Here is a 15,728-nt window from a genome sequence, read left to right on the forward strand (position 1 = left end):
TTACTTTATTTGTTTACATGTGTTAATTGAGTACAATTTATTTTTGCACCACCAATAAGTGATAATTCTGCCATGCCTGCAAGGAAAAGAATCTCAAGGTTTTTCTTTATTTTTTTATTTTATTTATCATTTGTATCAATTAGACAAAAAAATTCAATGAATACATTATTAATTGATTGATTGTACGTAGTGATACAAAAAAACTTTTAATTTTTCTCCCCAACCACCCTACCTCCCTAAAGTAAGAAAAAATAAAAAAGAAATGTCTACTACAACATATACAATAGTATGATCATATATATGTTCATTAATTATTATTATTAATTTCTAATTGAGAGGATAAGGTGGAGGAGGTAGACAGAAACTTATTCATAAAATCCATATATGGCTTCCAAATACTATAAAAATTTTCAACTTGTTTTCTTAAACTATATGTAATTTTTTCAAAAGGCATACAATTTTGCATTTCACTGTGCCACCTACTTAATAATACTTCATTTTCAACTTTCCATATTATTGTTATACATTTCTTTGCAACTGCTGTTGCTATATTTAAATTTTTTTTTGGTATTTATCCAATTTCAAATGCATATCCTTTACATATCTATCCCCAAGCAAAAACAATCTTGGATCCTTTTGTATCTTTATCTCCATAATTTGTCATAATAATAGACTCAAATCATTCCAAAAACTTTCCACTTTTTCACAAGACCACACTGAATGTAAAAAAAAGTCCCTATTTCTTTTGTACATCGAAAACACTTATTAGAATAATTAGGGTTGTCATTTTAATTTATATGGAGTATAATATCATTGATGAAGAAAATTATATTGAAGCATTTGGTATTTAGCATTAACTGTATTTGCTACAATTTTGACCATATTTCCTCTTGAATTTGTATATTTAAATCTTTCTCCCATCGCATTTTTGATTTCTATAAATCCTTTTTTCTTTGTGGTTTCTTGTAATTTTATATACATATTTTATATACATATCGTTCCTTTGAACGAAAACCAACAAGGTCGGGTCAGATACAGCAATGAGCTCTCCGAACCCTTCTCCATTAACAATGGCGTGAAGCAAGGCTGTGTTCTCGTACCAACCCTCTTTTCAATCTTCTTCAGCATGATGCTGAACTAAGCCATGAAAGACCTCCACAATGAAGACGCTGTTTACATCCGGTACCGCACGGATGGCAGTCTCTTCAATCTGAGGCGCCTGCAAGCTCACACCAAGACACAAGAGAAACTTGTCCGTGAACTACTCTTTGCAGATGATGCCGCTTTAGTTGCCCATTCAGAGCCAGGTCTTCAGCGCTTGACGTCCTGTTTTGCGGAAACTGCCAAAATGTTTGGCCTGGAAGTCAGCCTGAAGAAAACTGAGGTCCTCCATCAGCCAGCTCCCCACCATGACTACCAGCCCCCCCCACATCTCCATCGGGCACACAAAACTCAAAACGGTCAACCAGTTTACCTATCTCGGCTGCACCATTTCATCAGATGTAAGGATCGACAACGAGATAGACAACAGATTTTCCAAGGCAAATAGCGCCTTTGGAAGACTACACAAAAGAGTCTGGAAAAACAACCAACTGAAAAACCTCACAAAGATAAGCGTATACAGAGCCGTTGTCATACCCACACTCCTGTTCGGCTCCGAATCATGGGTCCTCTACCGGCATCACCTACGGCTCCTAGAACGCTTCCACCAGCATTGTCTCCGCTCCATCCTCAACATTCATTGGAGCGCTTTCATCCCTAACGTCGAAGTACTCAAGTGGCAGAGGTCGACAGCATCGAGTCCACGCTGCTGAAGATCCAGCTGCGCTGGGTGGGTCACGTCTCCAGAATGGAGGACCATCGCCTTCCCAAGATCGTGTTATATAGCGAACTCTCCACTGGCCACCGTGACAGAGGTGCACCAAAGAAAAGGTACAAGGACTGCCTAAAGAAATCTCTTGGTGCCTGCCACATTGACCACTGCCAGTGGGCTGATATCGCCTCAAACCGTGCATCTTGGCGCCTCACAGTTTGGCGGGCAGCAACCTCCTTTGAAGAAGACCGCAGAACCCACCTTACTGACAAAAGGCAAAGGAGGAAAAACCCAACACCCAACCCCAACCCACCAATTTTCCCCTGCAACCGCTGCAACCGTGTCTGCCTGTCCCGCATCGGACTTGTCAGCCACAAACGAGCCTGCAGCTGACGTGGACATTTACCCCCTCCATAAATCTTCGTCTGCAAAGCCAAGCCAAAGAAGAAGAGAAGATATACATATTGGTAATAAATTTATTGACCATAAATGTTTCTGTTATTATATCTTCAATTGACTTCATTTTGGAAGTCTGAAATCTGTTCCCAATTTCTTTTTTAAATACGACTTTAATTGATAACATACAAAAATTGTATTGTTAAGTATATTGTATTTATCTTTTAATTGGTCAAAAGTTTTTTAAAAAGATCCTAAAAAACTATCCTTTATGCTCTGTATATCTTTACTCTACCAATTATCAAATAAAGAACTATTCAAAGTAAAAGGTAGAAGTTGGTTTTGTTTTATCAACATTTTTTGTAATTGATCATTTTAATTCCTCTCTCAATATGGATTCCATTTCATATTTTGAATAAATGTTTTAAAACTAATGTCTCCTTAGTTCCTTTGAACAACTCACTATTCCATTTATACAGAATTTGCTCTAGGATAAGTTCACCAATTTTATTCATATCAATCTGAACCCAAGCTGCTTTTTCACCCCTTTGATTAAAAAGAGGACAAAAATCTCAATAAAGCTGCTTTGAAATTTTTTTTAAATTTTATAATCTTTTTCCTTCCTGATCAAATTTCCACATTAATTTTTCCAAACCAATTCTTGACATCTTGCGTTTACAAATAAACTCTCATATTATTTTATTCAAACTTTGAAAGAATGATTTTTGTACATGAATAGGTAATGGTTGAAATAAATATTGGTAATATTGGAAAAATATTCATTTTAATACAATTCACTCATCCTATTAATGTTATTGGTAAATCTTTACGTCTTCTCAAATCCTCTTCCAACTTTTTTAATAATGGCAAATAATTAAACAAACAAATTATTAATATTTCTATTAATTTTTATTCCCAAATATTTAATTGCATCATTTTTCCATTTAAATTTTGTCAATCTTTTACAGTGAGAATAATCCATATCCATCATAGGCATCACCTCAATTTTGTCAACATTGACTTTATAATCCAATACTAGCCCATATTGTTTTAATCTCTCATTCAACTTATTTAATTATATTTCTGGTCTCATTAAATATACTATAACATCATCTGCAAATAAACTAATGTTATGATTTTTATTACTTCAAAACCTTTAATTTCTTTATAAGTTCTAATTAGTTCTGCTAATGGCTCGATTGCTAATGCAAATAAAAAAAGTGCTAATGGGCAACCTTGTCTAGAGCACATTTCTAACAAAAAGGGTTTTGACATCTGTTTATTTCTGATCACTTTTGCTTTTGGATGATCATATAATGCCTTTTTCCAATTTATAAAAGTATTTGGAATTCCAAAAGCATTAAGTGTTTCAAATAAAAAGTCCCATTCCAATCTATCAAATGCTTTATCTGCATCTAATGCTACCACCACCACTGGGATCTTTCTATTTTGTGCTATATTTATCAAACTTAAAAATTTAACAATATCGTCTGCCACTTTTCCATTCCTAATAAAACCAGTTTGATCCATATTTATTAATTTTGGCAAATATTCTGCTAACCTGTTAGCTAGTAATTTTGATACACTTTTGTAATCTGTATTCCATAATGATATAAGTCTATATGAAGAAAGTTGTGAACAATCTTTCCTTTTCTTAGGGATGACTGTTATTAACACAGTTTTAAATGATTCTGGTAAATCATGTACCTTTTTCATGTGGTCTAATACCGCCATTAATACAAGCATTAATAAATTCTTAAACTCTTTATAAAATTCTGGTGGAAAACGATCTTCACCCTGTGCCTTATTATCCTGTTAAGACATTAGGGTCTCACAAACTTCTATTTAAGAAAAATTTTCTGACAAGTTTTCATCTTCCTTTAACATAGGCAGTTTAACTTGTCTCAAATAATATTTTATTTTATGATTATCTTTCGTAGATTCTGAATGATAATATTTAGCATAAAGTTCCTTAAAATTATCAGTTATTTCCTGAGTTTTATAAGTAATCTGACCTGTAGGTTTCTTAGTTGCACTAATTGTTCGAGAAATTTGTTCCATTTTTAATTGCTAAAACTTTATGAGCCCTTTACCCAAGTCATAGTATTTTTGTCTCAATCTCATTATATCCCTCTCCACTCTATGTCTGTATTGAATTAAATTTTAATTTATTTGACTCTAGCAATTTTCTCTTCTCCTCAACTTTTTGCAATTGAATTCCCTTCTCCAATTTTGTTATTTCTTTATCTAACTGATCTACTTCTTTTATATAATCTTTCATTACTTTAGAAGTGTAGCTTATCATTTGACCTCTTAAATATGCCTTCATAGAGTCCCATAGTATAAACTTACATAACTGAATCTTTATTGGTTTCAATAAATTTTTTTTTTTAATCTGTTGCCTCATATAAACACAAAATTCTTTTTTCTTCAATAAAGTTGTAATTAACCATCTACAACTATCTTTTGCTCTTCTTCCAACAAAATTGACAAAATTGAAGGTGAATAATCCAATAAAACTCAAGCTTGATATTCCACCTTTTGGACTCTATATTGAAATTGTGTAGAAATTAGAAATGTATCTATTCGTGAATATGTTTTATATCGAAAGGAATAATCCCTTTCATTTGGATACATTTTTCTCCTGATATCCACTAGGTCCATATATTTCATTAAATCTCTTAGCATTTTTGCTTCTTTATTTTTCATCACCTTATCTCCTGACCGATCTAATTTAGGGTCTAAAGCAAAATTAAAATCTCCACCCTTGTTTAACTTTCCCCTCAGTATTAGATAAATGCATAAAAACATCTTGCATAAATTTACCATTTGGTGCATATACATTCATTGTTCCGAATAGATCTGACAATTTACCATAACATATCTTCCAGCTACATCTATACTCTTTTCTTTGGCTTGGCTTCGCGGACGAAGATTTATGGAGGGGGTAAAAAGTCCACATCAGCTGCAGGCTCGTTTGTGGCTGACCAGTCCGATGCGGGACAGGCAGACACGATTGCAGCGGTTGCAAGGGAGAATTGGTTGGTTGGGGTTGGGTGTTGGGTTTTTCCTCCTTTGCCTTTTGTCAGTGAGGTGGGCTCTGCGGTCTTCTTCAAAGGAGGCTGCTGCCCGCCAAACTGTGAGGCGCCAAGATGCACGGTTTGAGGCGTTATCAGCCCACTGGCGGTGGTCAATCTATACTAGTATCCAGTATTTTAACGAGTAGGTTTTTATTTATCAATATTGCTGTACCTCTAGCCTTAGAGTTAAATGATGATGCTACCACAGTCCCTACCCAGTCTCTTTTTAATTTTTCATGTTCTTTTTCTGTCAAATGTGTTTCTTGTATAAAAACTATGTCTACTTTAATTATTTTCATATATACTATTAATTATAGGATCAAAACCACACTTACTCACATGACTCCACAGAGGCCAGGCTCATGCTCCCAACTAACTCCCCCAAAATATACTGTCTTTTATTGCCTCCGATCTATTCAATCTCTACCAATTACCATTTTCAGTTTTTCATAGATCTATCGGGTAAGAACTTTCCTCCCTAATACTCTCTCTCTTTCTCTTTCTCTCAAAGCATATCTTCTTTATATCCTCATTCTGCATCTTCTCTCATTTCAAGCATCACCCAGTTCTCATCTCTCATTCTCCAGCAATGAATCTGCAAACACTTTTGCTTCATCGGGTTCCAAAAAAAATCTATTTTTTCAATCAGGAATAAAATTCTTCAATACTGCCAGGTACCTTAAAACTAAAGTATAGCCTTTTTTCCATAACACATTTTTAACAGCATTGAATTCTTTTCATTTTTTTCAACAAATCAATACTTATATCAGGGTAAAAGAAGATCTTCTTTCCATTGTAAATTAATGGTGAATCCCTCTCTTTCACTTGTTTCACCGCCGATTCCAGAATCTTTTCTCTCACTTTGTAACTAAGTAACTTGACCAGTATCAAACATGTTTTTTGATCTGGCTGCAGTTTTGGTTGTAATGCTCTATGGGCTCTTTCAATCTCAATATCTCCTTGAAATTCAGTTACCCGCAAGGGTTGTGGGATTCAACATTGCAAAAATCTCTTCATGTCTTGTCCTTCATCACCTTCTTTAAATCCAACAATTTTCATATTATTTCTTCTATTGAAATTTTCTAACATATCAATTTTTTTAGTTAGTTGATCTTTTGTTGCAGCCGCTTCTGCTTGAACATTTTTACTTATTCCATAAAAATTTTTTCCACCACTTCAAATTTTTTATACATTTGTGACAATAATTTTTCCTCCTTTTTGTATAACCCTATTTTCAATTATACTTTCATTACATTTTTTAACTTCCATTGCAAATTGCACCAGAGATTGCTGAAAAGTATCCATATATTTCTTAATTTCTGTTGTAGATATATGTCTCTTTTATTTTCTCTTGGTTTTTTAGTCAAAACTCTTTGTTCTCTATATGTTTCCTCTTCTTCCTGTTCTTCTTCTCGATTGCTAGGGCTCGAGGCTTCTTAAGCCTTTTTTGAAATTACCTCAATTTTTTTCTGTGCTCTGCGCATTTCATGACTCCTCACACATGCGCAGAGTCACTTCTTCTCCCATGTCAGGCGGCCATTGTCGGGGGAGGTCTTGCACAGTGACGTCCAAGGTCTCCCCAGCTCCAGGCTTATCCCCGTGGGCTCCTACCCTTTGCGCAGCCTCAGGATCCCTTCTTCAAGGTAGGCCTCTCTTATTTATCAGCCTCCTTTTCTTGTTCAAGTTCTTTAAAGATAGTAATTATTTTATCATTCATCGGTGGCATTCTGAGTTGTTCTGTAGGCCTTCCAGCGGCTTTTCTTTCTATTTTCTTTTAATCACGTCAGCCTTTTTAACTCTTGTTTCAAACTTTTACGGAGAGAGAAGGGATTCCAAGTCTAGCCCCATGTCATCACATGGCACGCCCTTGAAAAGAATCTCAAGGTTGTATGTGATGTCATGAATGCACTCTGACAATATATCTGAAATCTGAATCTGATTAATTCCAGGGGAATGAATGAAGCTTATTTTCATTATACATAGGTACAACATACAGATGCCATGCAAGTCTTTCTTGCTGCAACTTCCAATATAAATAAAGTCTAACAACACACAAGACATGACATTAGGCAAACACTTTCACCTCCTCTTCACATGAACGAGCAATGTTTTCACAGCAGTCGATGTACACTTCATGATGTCATTGGTAGTGTGTTGCAAATTTATCCCTGCAATGGTATAAAAAGGAGCTGCAAGCTCCACTCCACGACTGCTATGGGGCTCTGTGTAAAAATCAGGAGCACATGCCCTCATTTGCTGCTTTTCTTGTTCTTTAGAAGAATTCTCTGCTGACAATGGGAAATATGATTGTAAGCTTCACAACACCATCTAAAGTCCCAAGAGTGTACTTAAACCAACAGCGAATGCTTTCTCAGCACTTGGCTGCGGAGATGATAATACAATGGGAGTCTTTGTACTAGCAGCTCACTGTAGGCATCATTATAGCAATTTCTGGCCATTCCAGGTTGACAAGGGACCTCTGAGTATGGGCCAAAGGCATCTGTGAAGGCCCTACTTCAGAGCGTATGCAACTGAACAATTGATTCACAAACCAAACCTGTCATCACTGAGGTGGTGATACTCTGGGATTCCTCCTGCCTGGACTGCTCTCTCTAGGGAGACCAAGGTCATGTTGATATTCAGTTGCTTTGCCATGGGATCTACCCAAGAAGCTCCAGCAGATCTTTGCTGCACTCTCTCAGGGCAGCTTCAGTGACACCACCCTTGCACTTAATTCATGAATGGACAACTTCATCTACTTAAAATTCGATGAGTAACAGGAGAGATCGAGGGCACTGGGACTAGCATTGAATTCCCTCATGGGTTTGAACCCAGGCAGATCCATCAACAGAAAATATTTCTGCTCTCTCATTGAGGATGATGAGCAGAATTTCCTTATGATGTGGAAGTCCTTGATGGTGAGGGGAGTGTCCACAGCTCCTTCATTAGGTTGCCAGCAACTTTGTTCCATCCCTGCAGGCAGAAAGGGCCAGTTGGGAGGGAAGGGTGAAGGTGGAGACAGAAGACAATAAATGCTGGTTGAATAAGTAAAGTGATAAATGGAACCAGATGAAGGAGGACATGGGTAACTCGAACCGGAAGAGACAAAGGATAGGGGACCCATTGGGAAAAGTGTATGGCTGATATGTGCTTGGAACCAGATGGAGAGGGGACAAAGCAGGATGATATTTGGGGCTAGTGGGTGTGAAAGAAAGATTTGGAGGATCCAAATGGATTGGGAGAAAAATGAATGGGATCAACCAGCTTTTGCTCCCCACCCTTCTCCACCATCTTCCTAATCCATCGACCCATCACACACATATTTTTCTTAGGAGATGGAGAAGGGGAAAAGAGACTTCTATCATCCCTCACTCCACCTAGGTCTACCTATCATACTTATCCCCTGCCTCACTCTCCCCTTCTCCCCTTTGTACTGTCTATCCTCCCTTCCTCACTCTCTAACCTAATGCAATGTCTCAATCCGAAATATCGATCATTCCTCTTAGCCCATGGATGCTGCCAGGCCCACTGAGTTCCACCAGAGATTTATTTTAATTTTCACTCCAGATTCCAGCATCTGCAGGAAGGCTACACATTTCCAAATATGTGCGGGGTTGGGAGGTTAATATGGTGTATTTGGCGATATGGGCTCGTGGGCCAGAAGAGCCTGTTATTGTGCTGTATCTCTAAATGAATTTAAAAATTTAAAGCCTGGGCAGTGCCATTCAACATTCCAATAGCTTCTTAATGAATCTGATTTACCAACAGGATCTCTAGGTCCAGCGCTGATCATCTTCTAGTAACTTCTTGATTCCAGTGCTGAAGCTGTTGCCTTAAGAATTATGCAAAAGGTAAGAGTGTGAAGTGGTTCTATTGCATGCCATCTTTCCCGTTCTACTGAACAAAGTGGTGGATAACTCTGTTGAAGTGAAGGGATGCTGCTTGGCACATTATCCAGTCAAATTCTCTTGGGGAAGTTGTTGTTATGGTGATAGAGTCTTCTAGCATGAGAACAGGGCCTTTGGCACACTGAGTCTACACTGATATCCAAGTGAAACACCAAAGTCTGCAGGCACTGTGATTGTAGTAAAAACAGACTGAAATGACAGAGCCAAAAATCAATTCTCACCTATCCTCCTATTACATTCAATTAATACCTTTTGTTGGACTAGATTCCTCCTACAACCAGTCTTCATTCTTTATTCTTATGCTCTCATTTTCTTTACTTATTCCTTGAAGAAGGGATCAGGCCAAAAATGTTGGTGATATAGTTTTACCTCCTATGGATGCTGTAAAACTGGCTGTGTGTTCTTACGAAACTGATACCCATCTACATTAGTCTTTTTTTTACCCCCTATTCCCATCAGTTCAGATCAGATACTATTTATTATCATGTAATAAAAACAGAAATGTACTATTACATGAAATTGCCTTTTGTCTACCATAAGGCAGACAAAGATTCACCATTAGCATTGCCCTGCATCCCATACCGTCAAAGAGATGCAAAAGAGTCCCTGATTTCCATAGATTTCACCACTTACCTACACATCATGTGCAATGTACAGAATTCAATTAACCTACCATCTCAAGATTCAAGATTCAATTTATTGTCATTGTAATAAAACAGTGTCATATGACATGAAATTGCTCTTGCCTGCTGTAAGGCAGACAGATTTGCCATCAGCAGAAATTGCCTGAAGTGCCTCTTTCAGGATGTGGGCAGAAAACAGGAAACCCACATTGTTGCAGGAAGGTGTGAAAATTCCACAGAGGCCAGACTGGAGTCCAGGCTTGAATCTGAGTCCCTGGAACTTTGAGGCAGCAGCTCTATGAGTTGCACCCATTGTGCCACCAAATCCTACTGCCACTGATTGGCAGCCGCACAGATCCCCAAGAGATGAGCATGATCTCCCATATCACTCCTTGTGTAAAAGTATGGTGTTATTGCTTTTGAACCACTTCGTTGAACATGAAACACCTAATAGCAGTTGTGTGAGCTGATCCGATGTGGCATTTTCCACAAGATTATCCCCCAAATCTCTGCCCTTTCTCCAGTTGCATGCTGCAAAAGTGTGACGCATTTTCCGAATCTGTGAAATGTCTTGCCATCGCTGAGCATTAAATTGTTCTAAATTATGATTTAAGATGCTGTCTGTTTTCCTTTTATCACCTGCAGTACCAACTGAGAACGCCGCAGGGTTCATTCATCAAGTATCATCTCCGTCAGCTGAGTGCAGACAATTTATTTATATAATGTGACAGGAGACAGCAGCTGCTAATTACAGATAGATTACTGCCTGTGTGAGGGCTACATCAGTATTGCTGGAAATGAATGGCACAGTAGGGGGCTGGTGGCAGCCATTCTCCTCACATAAAATTGCAATCAAAATACACTTTCTTTTGTCATTAACAGAGAGTGGGGGAGAACCTTATTGCCTTTGAGCCTCATATCACTGTCTGTATGAATACTGATGTTTGATTTGCCCATTTATATTCCAGTTCTGTCTTGAAACGCACCAGCGTTTTTATTGACCTCACACTGCACATTCACCTAGAAAGACATTGAGCTCGTTTCACTCCTCACCTCCTTCATTTTTTTATTTGGGAACTGGACAATAAAAAGCAGTGTGCACACCAGAGGTGTTGGGGGAAGCAGTGATGAATGCAGAGGGCTTGCTGCAGTTTTGTCCCAACTAATTTATACATTGCCGACCCACTTGGAGCTCTACTGAAAGGCGAACGAGGCTGCTAGTGACATTTTTGTACCAGACTGCTCCATTTGGTCTCTAGTTATCAGCTGTGTGAATTTTATCATTGGAAGGGCACCAGAAATGCCAGCCGTTTGTCTCTTGGAATCAATAAGGCATCTCCAACACACCTTGCCAGCAGCCCAGGAGAACTGTGTTTATTTGGATCCATTTCCCTGTATTGAAAACAGAAAATGCCCAGGAGAATCCAACTAGAGAGAATTTTTCTGTGGCCTTTCATCAGAATCTGGAACACTAATCCTGATTTTTTTCCTCCTCACATTCCGCCTGACCAGTGGGCCCATCGCCAGCATTTTCTAAATTTAGCCCATATTTCAATTTTTTTTCTTTCCCTTAATATCTCTTAAAGGATGGAATTAAAGCAAAGCATTGCACACAGTCTGTAGATTTTTATGCTAATCCTTGTTCCGTATTATTCAATACTTTCACCAATGACTATTGAGATGGAATTTCCAAGGACTGCAGGCTTTAATAAAGGAGGAAAGGCTTATAATTGTAACTGAATGTTAATAAGATAGGTGCACTTGTTAGGAGGTGTAAATGGGCTATTTATCTGCTGGAAAGAGAATAAAATAAATGGACTGGAAGAGCAGATATCTATTGATGCCAATTCACAGTTGAAAGTATATCAATGTAAGAGACAGGGGTGCATTTCCAGAGAAGTACAATGGAAACAAGCACTCCATTCTATTTATATCATTTGCACTTTCCATCCAAACACCTTTGTGTTTAATATAGAACAGCAGAGCATGTTGGACTGCCTACTATTATTAAACAAGAACACAAAATGCTGGAAACACTCAGCAAGCCATACAGCATCTGCAGAAAGAGAATCAGCGAATGATGCAGGCCGAGGACCCTTCATCAGAATTAGGAAAGAGCTACTTCTAAAAGCTAACTTTAGGTAGCAGGAAAGGGATGGGTGAAACAAACGGAATATGTCTGACACAGGATCAAACCAGATGACTTCAGGTACTGAGTTCCTTCAGCAGATTGTGTTTGATTTTATGCAGTTGTTAAGTGGCAATTAAAATGAGATTAAGCTTCTTTGTCAGTGTGATGTATTTGCATTAGTAAAGTTCAGCAGGAAAGACCATCTGAAATAAAAGACAGTTCCGTTCCAAGCAGACAGTAAAGGTGAGTTAGCTGCCTAAAGTTGGAAAATCCAATTGGCAATTCAACTTTCTCTGAACATACATGAAGGGGTGCCCCTTAAATTTGTGTTCTGATTTGAGGAGCCTGTAAAAGGAGAGTAGAATTGCACAGCAGATTAAGCAGCTTATGTGCAGACAGGAACAGTTTTTACGATGAAAAAACACAAATGCTGGAGAAACTCAGTGCCTTTATGGTAAAGATACATCGCCAACTTTTCAGGGTTGAGCCCTTTATCAAGGTGTGGGGGAACATGAGAGATGTCTGAACAAAAGGGGGAGGGGGCTACTATAATCAAGTGGTTTATGTTCATAATTATTAACAAATTGTAAATCACTTGTTTTTTTTATTATTATAACTTATTTTGTTTGGTGCAAGTAGGAGTGATGTTTATGTGTGGTCTATACAGAATTAACCAATATCACAGAGTTAATTGGGAAAGACTGGATTAAACCATGAATCAACACCCTCTGATTTCTTGAAGTTTCAGTCATATTAAACCTTTTTATGATGAAACACAGCATTATAGATGTCTCAAGTGAAAAAAAAAGGCAATTTTACCTTTTATCCTGACAACCTATAAGGCGGACCCGCAGTCCCTTTATTCACAGCTGAGTCGGGAGCCGGTTTCCAGAGCTGAGGGAGGCAGCTCAGTAGTGCCACCCACCACCATTATGTCAATGCGACGAGAAGGGAAAGCAGCCTCTACTCGATAATGGCGACTGAAGATCAGGTAAGAGCATGAGAGGAGATCTGTTCAAGCAGTCCTAGGACTCAGGCAGTCCCCTGCACAATATCATAGCCTCTATTAACCATATGTTTTTTTTAAAATTTGCGCTCCTGCGTTGCGGGCTGACGGCCTCATTGCGACATCATTGGCCAACCATTTTGCAGCCGCTTTCAGCAGCATTCATTTTATGTAGGAGGTGGAGTGATTATACTCGCCTTTAAGTGCATCCACCCCCATTCGGATGGAAGCTGAAGTGTATTCCAGCAGTCCATCAACCTTCAGACCTTTTATGGAGGTAAGTGCAGCGATGTAAAGTCAGAGACTCTCAGTCTTACATTTGCCCTTTCTTCTCTATGAAAGGGCATATTGTGTGGGCTCCATCTCAGCACATCTACCAGGTGAGTGGCAATGTTTACGTTTTCTTGCAGTATTACAGTTGTTTCGTTCTTTCCCATCTTTCAGGGTTTAATATTCAATTTCCCTTTTATTGTCGTGTAATAATACATTGAAATATTATATACACGATATACTTCAGCTTTTCACTGGCGTAAAGGCAAAGACGCCAGGAGCAATTCCTGGTGCCCCTAACAGCAGGAGAAAGAAAAGCCAAAAAGAGTCCCTTCCGAGTGCCTGTGAATTCACCTCCAGTGCTGCCATAGTCTCTGCAGCCACACAGACTGTTCAAACCCTTGACGGCCCAAGCTCCATATCCAAATCATCGATATGATCAGGAAGCCTTCTGCACCCAAGGCTTTTTGGGAGCCTTTCTTGCCTGCAGTGTTCTCTCGAATCCTATTTCTGATACCTGGTTGCTATGAGTCAGTCTTCAGCAGCCTGCAGCCTTTGTAGGTCCTTCAGCCGCTGAGGCCTCGCTGGTCCGTTGCCATGGTCACCAGTAAGTAGGGTCACCTCTCTCTCAACAGGAGGTGTTCTCCAAGTTTCTGGAGCCCTGCACCGGTTTGCTTCTCCCCCAGAGACTGCAACCACTCCTGTACGCTGCCCAGCACAGGCACCACCATCTTGGGTACTGACCTCTGTGGTTGCAGGATTTATAAAAAACACCGTCGGCCCCTTTTACTGACCATGCGGAGCAGCGCTGTGTCTCCGCTCTCTGTTCTCCCAGGTCTGCATCTGTGGCAGTGTTCACTACGGTGATTCAGCCCATCGTGTGTGAGGTTGACCTGGCCCCCTACAGCAGTACTGGCAGCGCTAGCATTTTTTTAAGAAGTATATTATAATATTGATAGATTATGTTAATGTGAGGGTGAGTCAAGAGAAGTGCCATTTCAACTGGAGGGTCAGAAATAATGGAAAGAATATTAAACTGCTGGTTGTATTTTTTGGCAACCAATCGAGAAAGATGTAGAAGTGCAAGTATATAGAGATATTACAGAGAAGCGCAAAGATTATAGGGATGTTATAATTGAAAACTTCAATTATCCCAAGTAATCTAAAATATTCATGTCATACTTCTCATGAGTTGGAAAGAGGCTATTTGATTAATACCAGCCCTTACGGTGTGTGGATTTATATATTTAAAGATATTTAACATTTGGAGAGTTTTTAATATATATTTATAGAAAAAAATACTGGTTTCAGAGGAATCCCATCAATCCCATTCCTCCACTTGTTTCCCAGTAATTTGCCCATTAACTTCTTTGGGCCCCAAAAGGCCCAAAGGAGGAGTCATAATGCAGGAACTGGTATCTTGAGTTTTCTGTTTTACCCACCAGCTCTTGGCTATGCTCAGCCAAATGAGTGATGATCCCTGATTCGTTGGGGATGTAAGTGCACCGGCCTTTGCCAGGTGCAACCTTCGGTGATGAGTAGGTAGACCAGGGCCATACGGTTCTTCAAGGTAATGATGCAGGTCACCGTCAGTTCTGCTGCCACTCAAGTCAGTCCATCCTCTATAAGTCACAGTGTCACAGCTGTCTCGTTGGCCAGTGTCTCCAGCACACGAGCCATCTGGATAACTTCCTGGGACAGGCGGGCAGTGCCATACTGGGGGAATACTATTGTGGTAACTTCTACTTTGAGAAACAACTACTCAACAACTTTAATTTCAAAGGAACTACTTTATCTGGAGCAGCAAAACCATAAATACACAGAGGCTTGTGTTCTTTCTCTGTTGTTTCTCCTCTTACACACAACATGGCCTCCAAGCTATATACAAGGCACACGGCCTCACTTTAAAAACAGTTCACATTACAACATTTCTCCCACCTTAGAATCAAACATCCCGCAAGTATAAAGAACGATGGTGTCATTAGCTTGTGTACTCCTAAAAGTTATAATAACATCTCAGCAACACTTTAATAATATAAAAACGTAAAAACCGTGGCAGATCGCACATTCAGTCTACTAAAATAAAAACTGCCCAATCAAAGATTTAGTCTGTCAGGAGGTTTGCGATTGCACTGTGATCTATGCACAACCCTCGATGACTCAGCAGGCACTGCTGAAGATGGTGTTTTGGGCAGATCTGGTGTTGGGGGCATAAGAGGGGTCTGTGTTTCCATGTGAGAATGTTCATCCTCTTCAGTGGACCCAGGCCCCTCTGCCAGTATGTCTCTGTAGAGCTCGTCGAAAGAACCAAAGACTTGTTGATCCAAACCAAGGCTTTTATTAGCAAAAGACCGGAGCTCTTCACAGGTGGCCGACCAGTCCGGAATGATCCGACCTGGCTAGGGACACAACCCTTTAAGGCCCAGACAATAGGTGTGGCTTAGCTCTCAGCCAATCGCTGTAAGCACAGTCTAGATACAGTAACTATATACACTATGTAC

General features: G+C 39.2%; 1 long non-coding RNA gene across 1 annotated transcript in view; it reads left to right on the plus strand.

Annotated features, from left to right (window-relative positions):
* LOC138762642 (uncharacterized) overlaps nt 1–15,728 on the plus strand; it is an 86,999-nt gene that overhangs the window by 24,948 nt on the left and 46,323 nt on the right. Inside the window, exon 2 of the long non-coding RNA XR_011357008.1 lies at nt 9,058–9,140. This is a non-coding gene — a long non-coding RNA (uncharacterized lncRNA). The remainder of the gene's footprint in view (nt 1–9,057; nt 9,141–15,728) is intronic.

Source organism: Narcine bancroftii, chromosome 5, assembly GCF_036971445.1.
Source record: "Narcine bancroftii isolate sNarBan1 chromosome 5, sNarBan1.hap1, whole genome shotgun sequence".
NCBI lineage: Eukaryota > Metazoa > Chordata > Chondrichthyes > Torpediniformes > Narcinidae > Narcine > Narcine bancroftii.